This window comes from Nothoprocta perdicaria, unplaced genomic scaffold (assembly GCF_003342845.1).
Source record: "Nothoprocta perdicaria isolate Ctin4 unplaced genomic scaffold, notPer1 scaffold_87, whole genome shotgun sequence".
NCBI classification, from domain to species: domain Eukaryota; kingdom Metazoa; phylum Chordata; class Aves; order Tinamiformes; family Tinamidae; genus Nothoprocta; species Nothoprocta perdicaria.
This window is the reverse complement of record NW_020456165.1, coordinates 1,070,861-1,085,252: the sequence shown is the minus strand read 5'-3', so window position 1 is coordinate 1,085,252 and position 14,392 is coordinate 1,070,861. Positions and strand designations below refer to the sequence as shown.

Genomic DNA, 14,392 nt, shown 5'->3' with positions numbered 1-14,392 from the left:
CGCGCGGCCCCGCGGCCTCCCGGCCTCGCCTCCGGCACGGCGGCACGCGCCGGCGGGCAGCGATTCACGGCGCCGAGCTGTGCGTCCTCGGTTCTCGGCCATGACGCGTTTAATTTCGTGACACCCCCACTGCCCTCCCCAGTGGGAGAGTCTACGATAGACAGCCAGGAAAATGGAAGTTAATAATAGTGATAAATAGGAAGAAAATCCATGTCTGTACCACGATACTCCCCAGCGCTGTTGGCAGCCCTAGGAACCATTTAACGTAATGCCCTATTTTTAAACCTCGTGGTCGACGTGGCACTTAAACCAGGGCAGCAGCTTCTCGGTGTGCCCAGCCCCGCTGCAAGGGAAGCAGAAGCTGCACGGGCACCTTGAGGAAAGAGCCGGTAGCAAATACAAGTGGTAATGTTATTTGTTGATGGTCAAGCTCTCAAAATAGTGTTTTTGACATCCTAACTCTGTGGGAGGGGGGGAGAGGTGAAGGAATAAGCCACTCCGTGCCACCGGGCTGCTATAGCTGCCCCTAGGCTGCCTGCCCATCGTCATGCCTTTGTGGCTTGTTAATGCTTACATGCCTTAGAAAGTGGGGAAAACCTTCATGTGGTATCACACTTTTATGGTTAATTTGCTCATTTGTGTAGCCACAAACATACAGGAAAAGATGTGGCCAACTCCATGTGCAACATTCAGGGAGTGGAAGATGATTCAGCTCTGTGCTATTTTTTTTCTTCCATAATGCTGTTTTCCAGATAGGTGGATAAATCATTGCAAAATAATCTTTTTCATCTTGAGGGGGTATGGTAAAATAATGCAACAAGCTGACCTGCCAGAATGTTAGTAACAGGAGTGCATGGATCTTTGCATGATGCTCACAGTCTGGTGATTAGTGATAGTTTCATGCACTTCTGTAATGTGCCAGTTATGGCTTGTGGAAGTTTGTGACTAAAGCATGCTCAAGAACTGCTTTCCTATTTTTCTGAAAACCTGTCTGCTTACATTTTGTCCTGAAAACCTATGAGTACTCTTCCGTTTATAAACAGAATGGAGTTAGAGGTGTGAGGAATGTTATTTATCCCCCCAAAATGGAAAGGCTGTTAGAAATTGAATAGTTTACAGCACACTGAGTAAAAAAATACAAAAAGTATGTCTTAATTTTTGCTACATATGTAAAAAAAGAAAAAATATTTATTTAGCTGCAGATAAACTAGGAGGTTGGTAGCAGTCTTTCCCTTGCAGTGTTTTTTGCATTCTACGGATTTCTTATGATGAATGACTGTTGATTTGAGCCTCTTTTCCAGGAGCTTGCCTGAATGTACAAGCCATAATAGTCACGTATGCACTTTGAAAAGTTTTGTATTTTGTATGGGTGGGCTTTCAAATAGCGTTAGGGGAAAGAAACTCCAGGACTAAGAGGCAAAACCACCTGAACAACAGTCCACAAGGAAATTAGAGAATAAAAAAAGCACACAGTTAAGTTTGCTGCAGTTCGTAAAAACCATAAATTCTGTGCTTTGGCCTAAATATCATGTGTATAACTGCAAGGCAAGAGAGACATTGCCTAGGGATGCCCTGGGAAAGCCGCTAAAAACTGCACCCTTGAGCCAGTAATAGGTCTGTGACTCTCCCATCCGTGTGCTCTGTCACCAGCACACACATTCCTTCCTTGTCCTCAGCTTCTGTAATTACACTCCGATTTAAAATCTAAGTCACTAAATGCAAATCTGAGTTTTATGTTTAAGTGTCTATTGAAGGAAAGTAGCTCCTACAGCTATGAGATGAAGAAGCAGAGCTTGCAGCTCCTGCTTCTCTTGCAGAACATTATCCTGGTGGATTATCTGTCAAGATATCAACGTGGTGAGCGAAGTCTTTTCTGTTTCTCTCACTTCCTTCTACTACTGCTGCTGCCACCTTTTCTTACTTTTGTCATTTTTTTCTCTTAATGCTTTTTTTCCTAACTTCTATAGGTTTGTTCATTGCTTCACAATACATAATCATCACAAAAAAAAAAAAAAAAAAAAAAGTGCCATACTATTTCTTTGGAAAATCTGAAGCTTGAGGTAGTTTGTGTATCCTCATGCATGGTTCTCATAGGGCTGAAGGCTGTGGTGCAGAGAAGGAGACTGGAAACTATAATAAAAGATAAATTCTTTTCTCTTGTACTAAAAATCTTAGTTACTGTAAAAATATAAGATGATGATTAATTGGAACTCTGTTCGTTACTAACCCAGTAGGGTGATTATATGGCAGTTAAACGTTTTACGGAGTTTCTTTTTCACATCAGCAAGGTGTTTTGTTTGAATTCCAGTAGGCATAATAACCTCCTGTTCTTCAAAGCTGCTTAAACTGAGTTTGGGGAAAAAGTGAAGTAATACTTGCAAATAGCATTTAATCATATATGTTGGTGGCATTCCTGTAAAAATCAAGCACAACATGATTTTTTTCTACTTCTGAATTGGTACAGAATTGTTTTGTGTTGGGCTGCTATGTGTCTGGTGTTGTTTAGATAATACACAGTTGTATTCCACCTTAAGCAACAGTATACAAATTCAGAAGATAATTGTGCTAACTGTGCAAGACAATCATTAAGTCTTCTAAAAAGGCTTTAAATTCTGTCGATCCCGGGAAAGTCGTATTGCAATATACAAGCCGTTTTCCCCAAACTCCATAGTCCTAGGGGAACTGTACAGAATAGTACTTTATTTCTAGAGAGTTCATGTGATTTTGTGGCCTTCCGTGTGAACTGCAAAAGTAGTAATTGACAGTGAAGATTTGTCCCTCATTATTTATCTTCCATAGCTAGACCATATCTAAACAAGACAATTACTTGACATTTTTGCATTATCTGTGAAGGATGGATACATTTCTGCTGGCAGGTACTGGTTATGGTAGCTAATTCAGGAGAAAGCTCTGTTCTCACTTACGTCTGTGGCAGTTGTTAATATACCTCCATGGGAATGGAGGGTTAATGTAAAAGACCCTGTTTTCATAGCAGTCTAAACTGCTGTAATTGTTAGTGACAGGGGTCCATACATCCCCAGAGAACCATTCCTTGCATTGCGCCAGCTGCAGTGCTTGTCAGACCTCTCCCTCAGCCATTTCACTGTGTTGAGTCTGCAGAAAACTAACCTGACAAAACAGCAAATAATTTTGTGCTTACTGTGCAGAGTCCCGTGCGTACAGGAGCTGTTGCAAGCGAGACAGAGGCAGCCAGAAGCCAGATGGATTTACGGTGCCAGAGCTCTTATTTCACATTGCTCAGGAATGTATGGTCTTGGTTGAGCAATTTGCTTAACTGTAAACTGAAGTAATCCCACTCCCATGTCAGGGCTGCTTGCTAGCAGAACTGCAAAGAACTGCTACTATCTTCACCTCTATAATGGTCTTAAGTATTAATACATATGGCCCCCAGCCAGTCTAGTCCGCTTAAAAAAATGTTATCTTTAAGTTATAGCAGCTTTCTGGAAGTCACAGTGAAACCCTGGGCATAAATTATGAATGTGGCTTTCAGTACTCTTTTCCAAACCCGCAACTCTATTGTCTTTTTGAAAAATGTATGAATTTGCTAACAGCTTCTTCTTTCCATCCAGTCACCCATCACAGAAATGAAAAGGCATAAAAGAAAGCCATATAACATACTTGGCAGTTATGATAACTTTTTAATGTTGATTCATACTTTGTTTCAAAAGGAGGTTTGTCGTCAGCAGGGCTTTAGTTTTTATTTACATTATTATCAGAGTGTTGTCAAAATAATATCTAATATAAAATAGTTCTGTTATCCCTAGTGACTATATTGAGCATTGAGGTAATTAATTTAGAAAATAAATGAATGGGAACTAGTAATAGTAGACCAACTTATCCAACTTATCCTAACAAGGACACACTAATCAAATAGCAGGAGTTACTGTGCAGAGACAGCTTAAAGCACACATCACTGCTCTTTGCAGACACGTTACTGATGTTATGTTTTGTCATAATAACAGTTTTTACTACTATTTGTAAAATCAAAACTACTAATATTACTATAAAACAGCCATGCAGTGTGCCATACATACAAACTATTGCTAATAGCTTCAGTGAGGTGCGAAGTGCTTTGGTCTTTACTTCAGCACAAAGGCCACAGGTGACAGCATGTTAAAAGCAGTAAGAATCCATTGTATGTGCAGCCTATAGAGCAAGAAATGGCAAAGCAGCCGTGCAGGCTAAATCCTGCGGTTCTATGACTGTTATTACAAGCCTTCAAGTTTTAATGTGAAAGCTGTACTTAATAAATAATCAGAGCATTTTGGCTAGTCAGGGTTGATTGCCATTTTTACTTTTGTACCTAAGCGCTGTAACTGCCAGTGACCAGCAGGTGACAGTGTTCCTGAAGATTAGCACCGTGTCTCTCAAGCGTCACTGGCAGGATTACAAATGCAAACCTAAACCCATGATGGGATGAGAGTTTAAAAACATTCAGGCCAGGGAACTGTAAAAAATTAAAGCTTCTATATCAATTGTAGATCAGGGTCCTTCTGTGTATAAAATACATGCTGCTGCAAGTAACTTGCTGGATATCAGTGGCTGGTTTTGACTATTTTCTATGTACTTATTTTCTGCATTTATTCACTATTATATACAGAAAATATAGTTATATTTTCTGTATTCCCTGTATTTTCTGTGTACTAATATATTCATCTGTGCTTCTCAGTTATTGATCTGTTGGAAGTGAAGAAATAAATGAGCAAAAAGACTTCATTACTGGCTATTTGAATGCCAATAGTGCCTTAAGGAAGAGCTGGATTTGTGGAATTGTTCTAAGAGCACAAGGCTATGAACAGAGCAAGGGCAGTGTCTGAGAAAGCCGAATGGCTGCCTGAAGACAGCAGTCGTCGTTGCAGCTGAGAAGAGGAATTAACTCACTTCCCAGCAAGGAAAAGCTGTCAGGCTTTGCTGCTCTATCCTGTGGGAGGAAATGGGAGCTCTCTGCTCTACTGGGAAAGCTGTTCCAAGATTATGTTTCATACCACACACCTCTTTCCAAAAGTACAAAGTGCAAGCTCAGGCAGTTAAGACTACTAAGAACTACTGCAGTGAGCAGGCTCACTAGCTGGAACAGCAGTGGAGAAAAATTATTTACCAAGGCATCAAAAAGGCCAGTGCAGGTCCACACTGTATGGAGAGAGGTGTCAGTGCCTGCAAAGGCCATGCAAGAACTTGTCTGCAATGCTGATTATGATCCCGTGGCAAAGGAGGGATGTTCTGGTGACCAGGAAATGCACAGCCAGTTTTAGGAGAGCTAGCAAGTGGCCATTTGCTTGGAAAACTGAAAGCAGGAAGAGAGAGAATGCTCTCTATAAACACACCAAGGGGATACGGGCATTGAGAAAGAAGGGCTCAAGGATGCTGGCGTAAGAGCAAATGAGTGTAAACTGTTCATGAATAAAATTAAGTTTGAAATTAAATAGAAGGTAACAATTAAGGGAACAAGATTTTGGAACTTGCATCTGAGCAGTCTACAAGTAACAATGGCAAAAACATATGTTCCTCTAAGGAGTGAATCCTTTTATGAGTGGGAGTGTAAGAAACAGAAATTTAAACTCAGGGGACTGGATTTGATCCTGCAAGAATCTTAGTGTCCTGAAATAAAAAACGTTAAGAAGAGCTCATCACTTTTTTTCTAATTTCTTCAGTGGCCGCCTCTTTGGCTGGTGTGTAGAAATCCTCCCCTTAAGCCTTGTCCACTTTAATCATTGCACTTTCTTTAAAAGTTCTGGATTCCACAAAAAGTGATCCTATAAAACAGTGATATAAAAACTAGTCATGAGTTTTAAATTAGCTTATGAGACACCCTCATTTGAGTACCTTTGTCCTTCCCTTTTTAATTACTGTGTATATATATATATATAATATGTGTAAGAAACATATCTAGAGAGAGAAAAGAATTTACGCATGAAAGTCGAGTTTCCTAATAGTCCGAGGGAAGTGGGTTGTACTCCCAGTTCTCCCACTGACCCTGGACAAGTGACTTTGCCTCTTTATTCTGTGGATGTTTTAAGCTAGAGCAGTGACACTATCCAGTTCTTGGCAAACACATGGTTAGTTTTCCTCTTTGCCTGCCAAGTGCTGATACAAGGGTCAAAGGAATGACTACTTAGATAAATACTTTTTAAGAATACAGAGCTATACATTCATAAAACTTGATTATCTCCCAGCTGGAATTTTTCTGATTCCATTACCATATTTTCCCCTGAAGCACCACCATTAAGAAGAAATGATTTGACTTAATCAATTCTAATCAGCAAGCCTAAATATACATGCAAAGGTCTAGAGTTGGGAGGAACTAAAAAAAAAAAAAGAAAAAAAACTACTTTAATTTGTGTGTTCCCTTTAGGTAAAGGGCAGAAGGTTGAAAACCACATCAATAGAGATGCTCTGCCAAGAAGAAATCACTGCTGTGAAGGTCCCTGAGTCAGAGTATCACAGTTTTTTAAAGAGAAGAATTGAATAGCACTTGCAACTACCAAGGTGAGCAGCTGTTTTAAGGAGAAACAGAACATATTTTTCCCAGTTACAATACAGCATTAGTTCTTTATGGAAAACATTCATTTTGCAGTATCAAGTATATGAAACAGATTGATGCAGAATACAGAAACCAGTGATTTAGGGATAACTGTGATAATTCCCTGCATCAGTTTGTAGACTCTACTATTGCTAAAGAGAACAAATAGGCACCTTTGAAGAAAATATACATGTCCTGACACAAATTCAGAACATGTGAAAAACACAAAGATAGTGGTTTTTTGTAGCTAGATCTATCAATTAGTACTTTGGTTCAGGACTTGTGAAGGTTATAACAGAGCTAGGCACCAATTTTAGATAAGGAATTTGTCAACATTCAAGCTGATATCCTGGTCTTGTGATACTGTTGCTTGAGTATTTTCACAGTGTAAATTCCCTCCTACTTTTCTTTTTTTTTTTTTTTTTTTTTTTTTNTTTTTTTTTTTTTTTTTTTGAGGAAAGGCCTTCTCACCCTCCTTAGTTCTTCTTTCTGGCTTCAAGAGTTCTAATATGAGCTCTCCCAACCTCAGAGGAGGATGGAATATCTGGTTGAAGAGACCCAAGGGCTTTAGGCCTGAAATTCCTTTTATGTCTGACCTACTTCTCAATGACAAGCCCATAGGGCAGTTCTAAATAAAGAAGAGTTACTTATCTTTCAGTTGAAAATAATGAATACTTCATTACTTCTCCTGAATTACCATAGGGGCAGAATTATTATTCTGTGTTGATTTAAATACATAATATCTAGATTTCTTGAAATGCTTTAGAAACAAAAGCTAGGTAGGTCTGATAATATGTCCATAAAATAAACTCGGGTGATTTTACTCAAGTGAATTACTCGGGAGTCAAATGAATTCCTGACAACACCAATGATTTGTATAGTAAAGCAGAGCAACTCAGTGGTAGACAGAGGAGGTGGAACATGTACTTGGATACTGCTTTTAGATCTATAATTAAAAATATTTGCATCCTTGCAGTCTAGAAGACATCCTTACTTAATTACATACACGCATAATGAAGAAAGATCCCTTCCCTAACTGTGTTCTTATACTGTTTCACCATCTCTAGGAGCAGAGCTGCATGGAAAGATGACAGCCACTGCCATGCCACTTCGTTAGTATTCCTAACTCCCTAGCACAGAAATACTGACAGTGCAGAATCTTAAGCATGAAGATTCTGATCATGAAGATCATTATCTTAATGATCAGATTTTGAAGATGATGATCTTCATCTTCATCATCACTTCTTCAGAAAACTATTATTTAAATGAAAGCTATTTTCAAGCTGATCAGATTGCCCCAAGTAACTAACAATTTTGAATCTTCATCTATCAACATGCACTATTTCAAATTAGATTCTAATCATGGTCATTCTCCTTCTGTCTTAAGCTTTGCTTACTTTATTTTTTCACTTTGATTCTACACTGTCTCACATATATGAAGTTTTAGCTTGCTTATTCCAAAACAGGCCAGAGACACAGGGTTTGACTTAGTAAATATGAGGAACAGATCATCACATAGTTGTGTTTCATTATTAAAATATTCCTTGTTAATGAGTGTATCTATTAAAATGGACCACATATCTTGTAAATAGAAAATACCAGATTTCCAACAATCCAAAGCAAACTCTAATGCCTGTAATTGAAGGATTTCAGTGTTAGGTGTAGAGAGGAAAAACCTGCTTCAAAGAAAGCATCCGTACAGAAAAGTGACAAGTCTTCACACGAGTATCTCATCTGCTAATTTGCCTTAAACCAGCCGTACTTTTCTGTACCTCTAGTTTGTTTAGAGTGTGGCGTAAATTTTTCCTGTCATGTGTACCTGCTCACCACGCTGCAGTTCCCAAGGCCGATCTGCCCTGAAAGCAGCTGTGCTGCCTGGCTCTAGGCTGCACGTTGCTGCTCCTCCTCCTGTCAAAGCCCAGGCAAATGTAGGTAGTCACACATCGGGGATGATCTCAGGACCTGAACATCTGAAAACTTTTTTTGCTGGGTCTTTTTTGTGAGCCAGTTTTGGCTAAGATGGATTACAGGCTCAAGTAGGATCAAAGAGAGAATTGCATGCAGGAGGCCAAAGCCTCTGCAAGCTCTCTTTCTGCAATGAAAAACCCTACGCAGCTGAGGAGGTTTTATTATTTTCTGATAATATATTCAAGGGTGACTAGAGATGACTTCAGAGTTTTGCAGCTAGTTCCCAGTTTTCAGAGATGCTCAGTCTGGGGTTTTAGTTAAGCTTGCAATAGAAGTAAACGTGTACTGTAAATATCCGGGCTTAGTCACATGTAGGGGCGTTGATGCTACACAGTACCCTTCATGCTATATAAACATGAATAATACAGCAACAAATGCGCAATTATTAGACAGTGCTGTTGTCAATATTCAATAGCACAATGTCTCTTTTCTACTTTGGAGCTTAAAGTGGTTTTGATTGCACATCTATGTCATTGTACTCCTTGATATAAGAATCTGAAATTGTAATTAAATCTGTTTTTCTGACTGATGGCATTCAGCTGAGAAAGTGACAAAATATATTGCATCAGACTGCATTTTCCATCATAAATGAACAGATGATACAGATAATATCATTTGTTGACCCAAGTACGGTAAAAATATTTAAAATTAGAAGAGCAAACTGTTTGGGGTTCTAAATTATTTTAATGGTCCCCTATATGCAGACTGTAAAGATAAAGTCTTCTACTTTGGAATGCAGAAAATGAGACTAGAAAAAAAACAGATATGGCAAAATAGAATTTTAAATTCTCCTGAATTAGAACATGCATCTTTTGTCAAACTCTTTAACACTAGCAACTTCGTGAAGATAACCATGAACAGATTCTCAATTCCATTCTGCGTAATCACTTTCAACCTGCAATTTCTGTGTAAAATGCTTTGAGTCTGATATGATCCGACACTTTTACAGGTGCAGAGATGTACATGATTATGCAGGATGCCGTGCAATAGGATCTCAAGCTGTTACACCCAGGCAAACTTGGATCACTCTCAGTTGACCTCCGCTCCTCCGGCACTTGAGACTTCATGTGTGGTAACGCGGTGGGGGATGCGACAGAGATGAACTGAGGAGGACTCTGCATCAGTATTGAACTACATTCAGGGCCCTTGGGTCACTTAGAGGTCATGGAAGCTGAGATGTAGGAAGGCAGTAGCAATTCTGCAAATTACAGCTTGGGACTACAACAGAAAGCAAATAACTTGGCAATAAAAAAAGCAAAACAAATGCATCATGTTCTTACTCTGGGTAAACTGCAGCATTTCAAGCAATTGAGTCCTATTTTCAACACGGTCAGGCCCTTCCTAGGAAATCAGGAGCCATACTGTGAGGTCCTTATTCAGATTAGCAGTAATTTGGGTAAGTAATGCTAGGGAAGTGAATGAGGATGATGATGCAAGTCACTGCTTACCAAAAACTTTGCAGCATGACTTCTAACTCTATGAATCTTTTATATTAGACACATGTAATAATACTCAGAGAAGCACTACACTTATTTTCTGATCTTAGATGAAAGCCTTGACCTTGCATTCAGGTAGAGGGACTGCTGTGGATACGTGGGGTGGAATACGCAGAGCTCACTGAAACACTTGAAATGTAATTTTGTGTCCTGTCATTTCCATGTGTCACATGTTGTGCATCTGTATTTTCCTTTTAACTACCCAATATAATATGAAATATTATTTCATCCTTTCATACTCTTGACACATCTGTTCATCTCATTCTTCAGTATAAAATGGTGTGATCCAAAGTACTAAGATAATTTTGCAGTTAGAATTTTGCTCAGAGGATATAATTTCATTATTTAGTAGAGCACTAAGAAAAAAGCTCATTATAATCAAGAAAAAAAAAGTCTCACAACCATTGCAACCAGTTGCATTCCATCAACATACTATAAATATGCCCACAAGCACTTAAAAGGAAGGCATAACTTCCTTTTGGCTTTATTCAGATACTGTAATAAAGATAAACTTGCTGTCGTAATGCATTAACTATTGCCATGCTCTTTTATAATTTCTGTTCAGAGTATTCTCTAAATCATCTAATGGCTTGTACTGAAAATAATTCAGGCAGTAGTTTTTGCCTTTTTTAGAAGTCACTTTCATTCTCTAAATTTAATCTGACTGTATGCAATATGGAGGTTCATACATTAATTTTATTATTCCAAAATACTTTTCCAGATACTTAATTATTTACAGTGTAGCGGTCCAAACATTTGCTAGTCCACAAGGGACAATTACCAGTGTGTAATGCATTGCAGCAACAATGCAATCGGATTTTCTTCTTGTCATCCTTAGTTACAGACTTTTCTTATAGCCATGAGCAGTGCTTGGAAGTCTCATTCCATGGTGCCCACGAGCGATGGCTCTGGTTCTTCGGGTTCGGGTTCGGGTTTGTTTTGCATGTGCTCAAGCATGAGCCACATGGGAAGGTCACGTAGAGAAGAGCAACTGTGCAGCAATACAGAGGAGCAGCACTGCTGATCCTGAGCACACAGAGCAGAGAGATATAAAATATCCTACATTGCTAACACCTCACGCTCTGCAACCACGAAGCTTTCAAGCAGTTTTGGAAGCAATTCCTCTTATTTAAACACCCTGAAAAGCTTCAGAATCAATCTGGTACTTTTCTAGAGATCAAAGGATAATTGCTAAATCAGTATAATAGCTAGTCTCCAAAACCAAACTGGAAAAACAGAGATCATCCAGGTAAACAAAACAGTTGCTCAACGCAAGGTTCAAAGCAAAACACAGAGGCAAGTGATGGACTGCAAACAAAATCTGGAACAGACAGACAGGTACATGGTGAATTTTCAAATCGCTCTTGGTCTAAATATAAATAAAACTTAAGAATTTTAAGTATAAAGACTGCAGTCTTTCTTTTTTTTAGCACTAATTTTTCATACAAATAAATCCATGATGTTTTTCTTCATTCAGAGAGACACTACCAAAACACAAGCAGAAAGGATCAGAACGAAAGTTTTGTTATATGGTGCAAAGAAAACAATGAAGGTAGACAGCACCACCTTAGGTGTACTTGAGAAGATCACCACTACCCACAAGGGATGGTAACTCCTATGAAATAAATCCTTTTAATAAAAATTAGTTCTGGTTAGTGAAACTCATTTAGCTCTTGCTCAAGTAGAAAAATTCTGTTGTTTTGTTAATTTAGCACAAGACTAGGACTGTTAAATGCTGAGGCTGCTCAAAGATAGGTGTAAAATACAGAGAAAACAGAGTTTTTGATCCAGTGTGTCCAGAGAGAACAATTTTTAGCTGGGGACAGAGAAGAATACAAATACCGAATAGATTTTAATAGCCTTTTTTTAAAGACCTTAGTTAAAAAAATGATAAATTAACCAGTCAACACAGTAAATACTGCTGTGTTTTAAACAGAATTACTTGCATCTTAACATCGTTATAAACTGTGTTCTTGAAATTGTTAAGTTCTTACGTATGTTTTTGTTTGTTGACATACCTAGACGAAAGAAGTGTAAATACTGAGAATATGAACTATGAAGAGCATTCTGAACACAGGACTGAAAGCCAGGCCTCATAGTGCAAATACAGAAGGAAGGCAATTAGAAAATCACTGTGGAGGTAACAGCACAGGACAGAGAAATGCCAGCAGTGGCATTAGAGGTGCAAATACTGGGTGCACCAGTGTAATGACCGTATAAAAGTTGCTGAACGGAGGCGCAGTGCGTTGTTCTAAAACTGAACGTATCCGCCTCGGGAGCAGGAGCTGAGGGCCGTGGCGGTTCCGCCAGGAAACGGGCAAAGCCTGACAAGGCAGCGCACGTCTCACGTACGCAGCTCTGCCACTATTCAAATTTCTTCTCAGGACATGTAAAAGAAGTAAAGCAGACACGGGCAGGAGGCTGCGATGGTGGCAGCGAGGGAGTAACGCAGCAGCACGGAGCACTTCTGAGTGCACTTGCTCTCCTTGGATATTACAGCCTGTTTGGGACTCCGTTTAGCCTAATTTTAATACTAAATTTACTAGCATTCAGTTGTATTTTATACACACATGAATGTGTATATAAGGATATAAATAAGAGTCTGAATTTTTGTTGGTGATTTGAAAGATACTTTAATATTTATTTTTAGCCTTAAATAATTAAAGAATGTGGTGTTTATAAAAAGTAGGAAAACTGATTTTTTTTTTATAGTTGTAAAAGCTAAAGACTTGATTCTTTGAGAGTTTTTCTGTGAAAGAACTAAAGTAAAAACCACCAGGAAAAAAAGAAATCCGTGTTTACTGTGCCATTGTCAGGATACTACTTGTGCTCTTTGCTGCCGTGCAGAGAGTTTAGGGGGAGAGGGACTTCTGGGGAGATTGGATTATTTTTTCCTGAACTTCCAGGCCCCGCAGGCCCCAGTCTCGGCCCCTGTAAGCCCACAGCCTTATTTCCCTCTCCCTCCTCCCTTGCTCCCTGTAATGAAGGCTCTCCCTGCCAAGCAGTGGCCTCGTTACAATTGTGTAATCTCCTTTTTCAAAAGTGATGCCCTCGGTGACACTTGCGGCAAGCCAAGCCGCGGCTGTGCGAGTCACCGAGCGGCTCTCCAGCTGCGTGCCAATGAACAGGTCTGCCCAAGAGAGCTGCCCCAGCATGTGTGCTCTCTCCTCCTCCTCTCCCAGCTGAGCTGCTCAGGGCAGTCAGTAAGAGTGTAAAATATTCATACGTGAATCATCTCCAAAGTTACGGGATTTCCTTTTGATTGCTACAGAAGTGCTGACCAACGCTGTGAGGCCACTCCGCAGAGTTAAGTCATGCCTGGAAATAGAATTGCTCTGGATATATTTGGAGTTGCATCTGTTGCTTTTAGAGTGTTTTTACATTTGGTCACCAGCCTAGAAACAATATTAGACAGCTCCTTTTTCTTGCGTCACCTGCAGTTTTGTTTATTCGGTTACAGTCAGTTTTACTTTTGCTAACAAAACTCAAGAAGGCCCATGGGGTGCATGGGTGTAATTCAGGACTCTCATGAACAATTATGATTATTTATCTCTAGAAAAGCAAACAAAACCTTAGATAAACCATAAAAAAAAAATCCTTAGTTCAAATATCTTTTGTTTATGTAACAAATAAGTAGGGGGCAATGTTAAAGCTTTTTACAGAGTAGAACTGCAGTTGTCATATGCAAGCACACAAACTTGTTTCCACTCACAAAGTCCAGAACTTAACAGCATTAAAAATATAGAATTGAAATTTCTGCAAAAGCCAAGTAATCTCTGATTAAAAGCTTTACATGCAACACAATTAAGGGAACATTATCGACTTAGCTTAATAAATAAATACTTTGAAATTATATATCCAGTTTTTAGTTCTTCAGCCAGTTTTGCAGTGTTAGGGCTTTCATAGTGTTCTTGTATTTTTATTCTGTGGAAATGTACAAGATCTGTATGTTGTCATAAGAGAGACTGAAAAGGGATATGCTATTTTACAATACTGTATAAAGTAAAAATCTAAATGAAAGAGAAACGTCACATGTTAAACTTTACAGACAAGCAAGGCATGGTTTAAGCAAAGCTGTATTTAAATGAAATATGAGTATTTCTGTGTTTTATTTTCCTGCATTTTTCTTCCTTCTCCCTGTTTTCTAAGTATTCAAATTCTGTTTTGCAGCATTTCTCTGTCATCTTAAGACACAGGAACTTACCTTTTTTCCACCACTTTTATAGTATGATATTATTAACATGTCAAGGATTTGAGCTATTCTTAGCTTTAAAGATAATCTGGCGAAGTTGGTTTTGTCCTAGATTTTGGATAAATGCACCTTATAAGCAAGTGTTATTTTACTACTGGTCTTGCAGAAACTCTAACACATGCTGGATTTCAGTAG

The 14,392-nt window shown here is 38.9% G+C and overlaps 1 long non-coding RNA gene across 1 annotated transcript; it reads left to right on the top strand.

Annotated features, from left to right (window-relative positions):
* Window positions 1-1,611: 1,611 nt before the first annotated feature.
* LOC112958494 lies at window positions 1,612-10,429 on the top strand. Its single transcript, XR_003251433.1, has 3 exons — window positions 1,612-1,857; window positions 6,374-6,507; window positions 9,459-10,429. It is a non-coding gene; the product is annotated as an uncharacterized LOC112958494 (long non-coding RNA).
* Window positions 10,430-14,392: the final 3,963 nt, after the last annotated feature.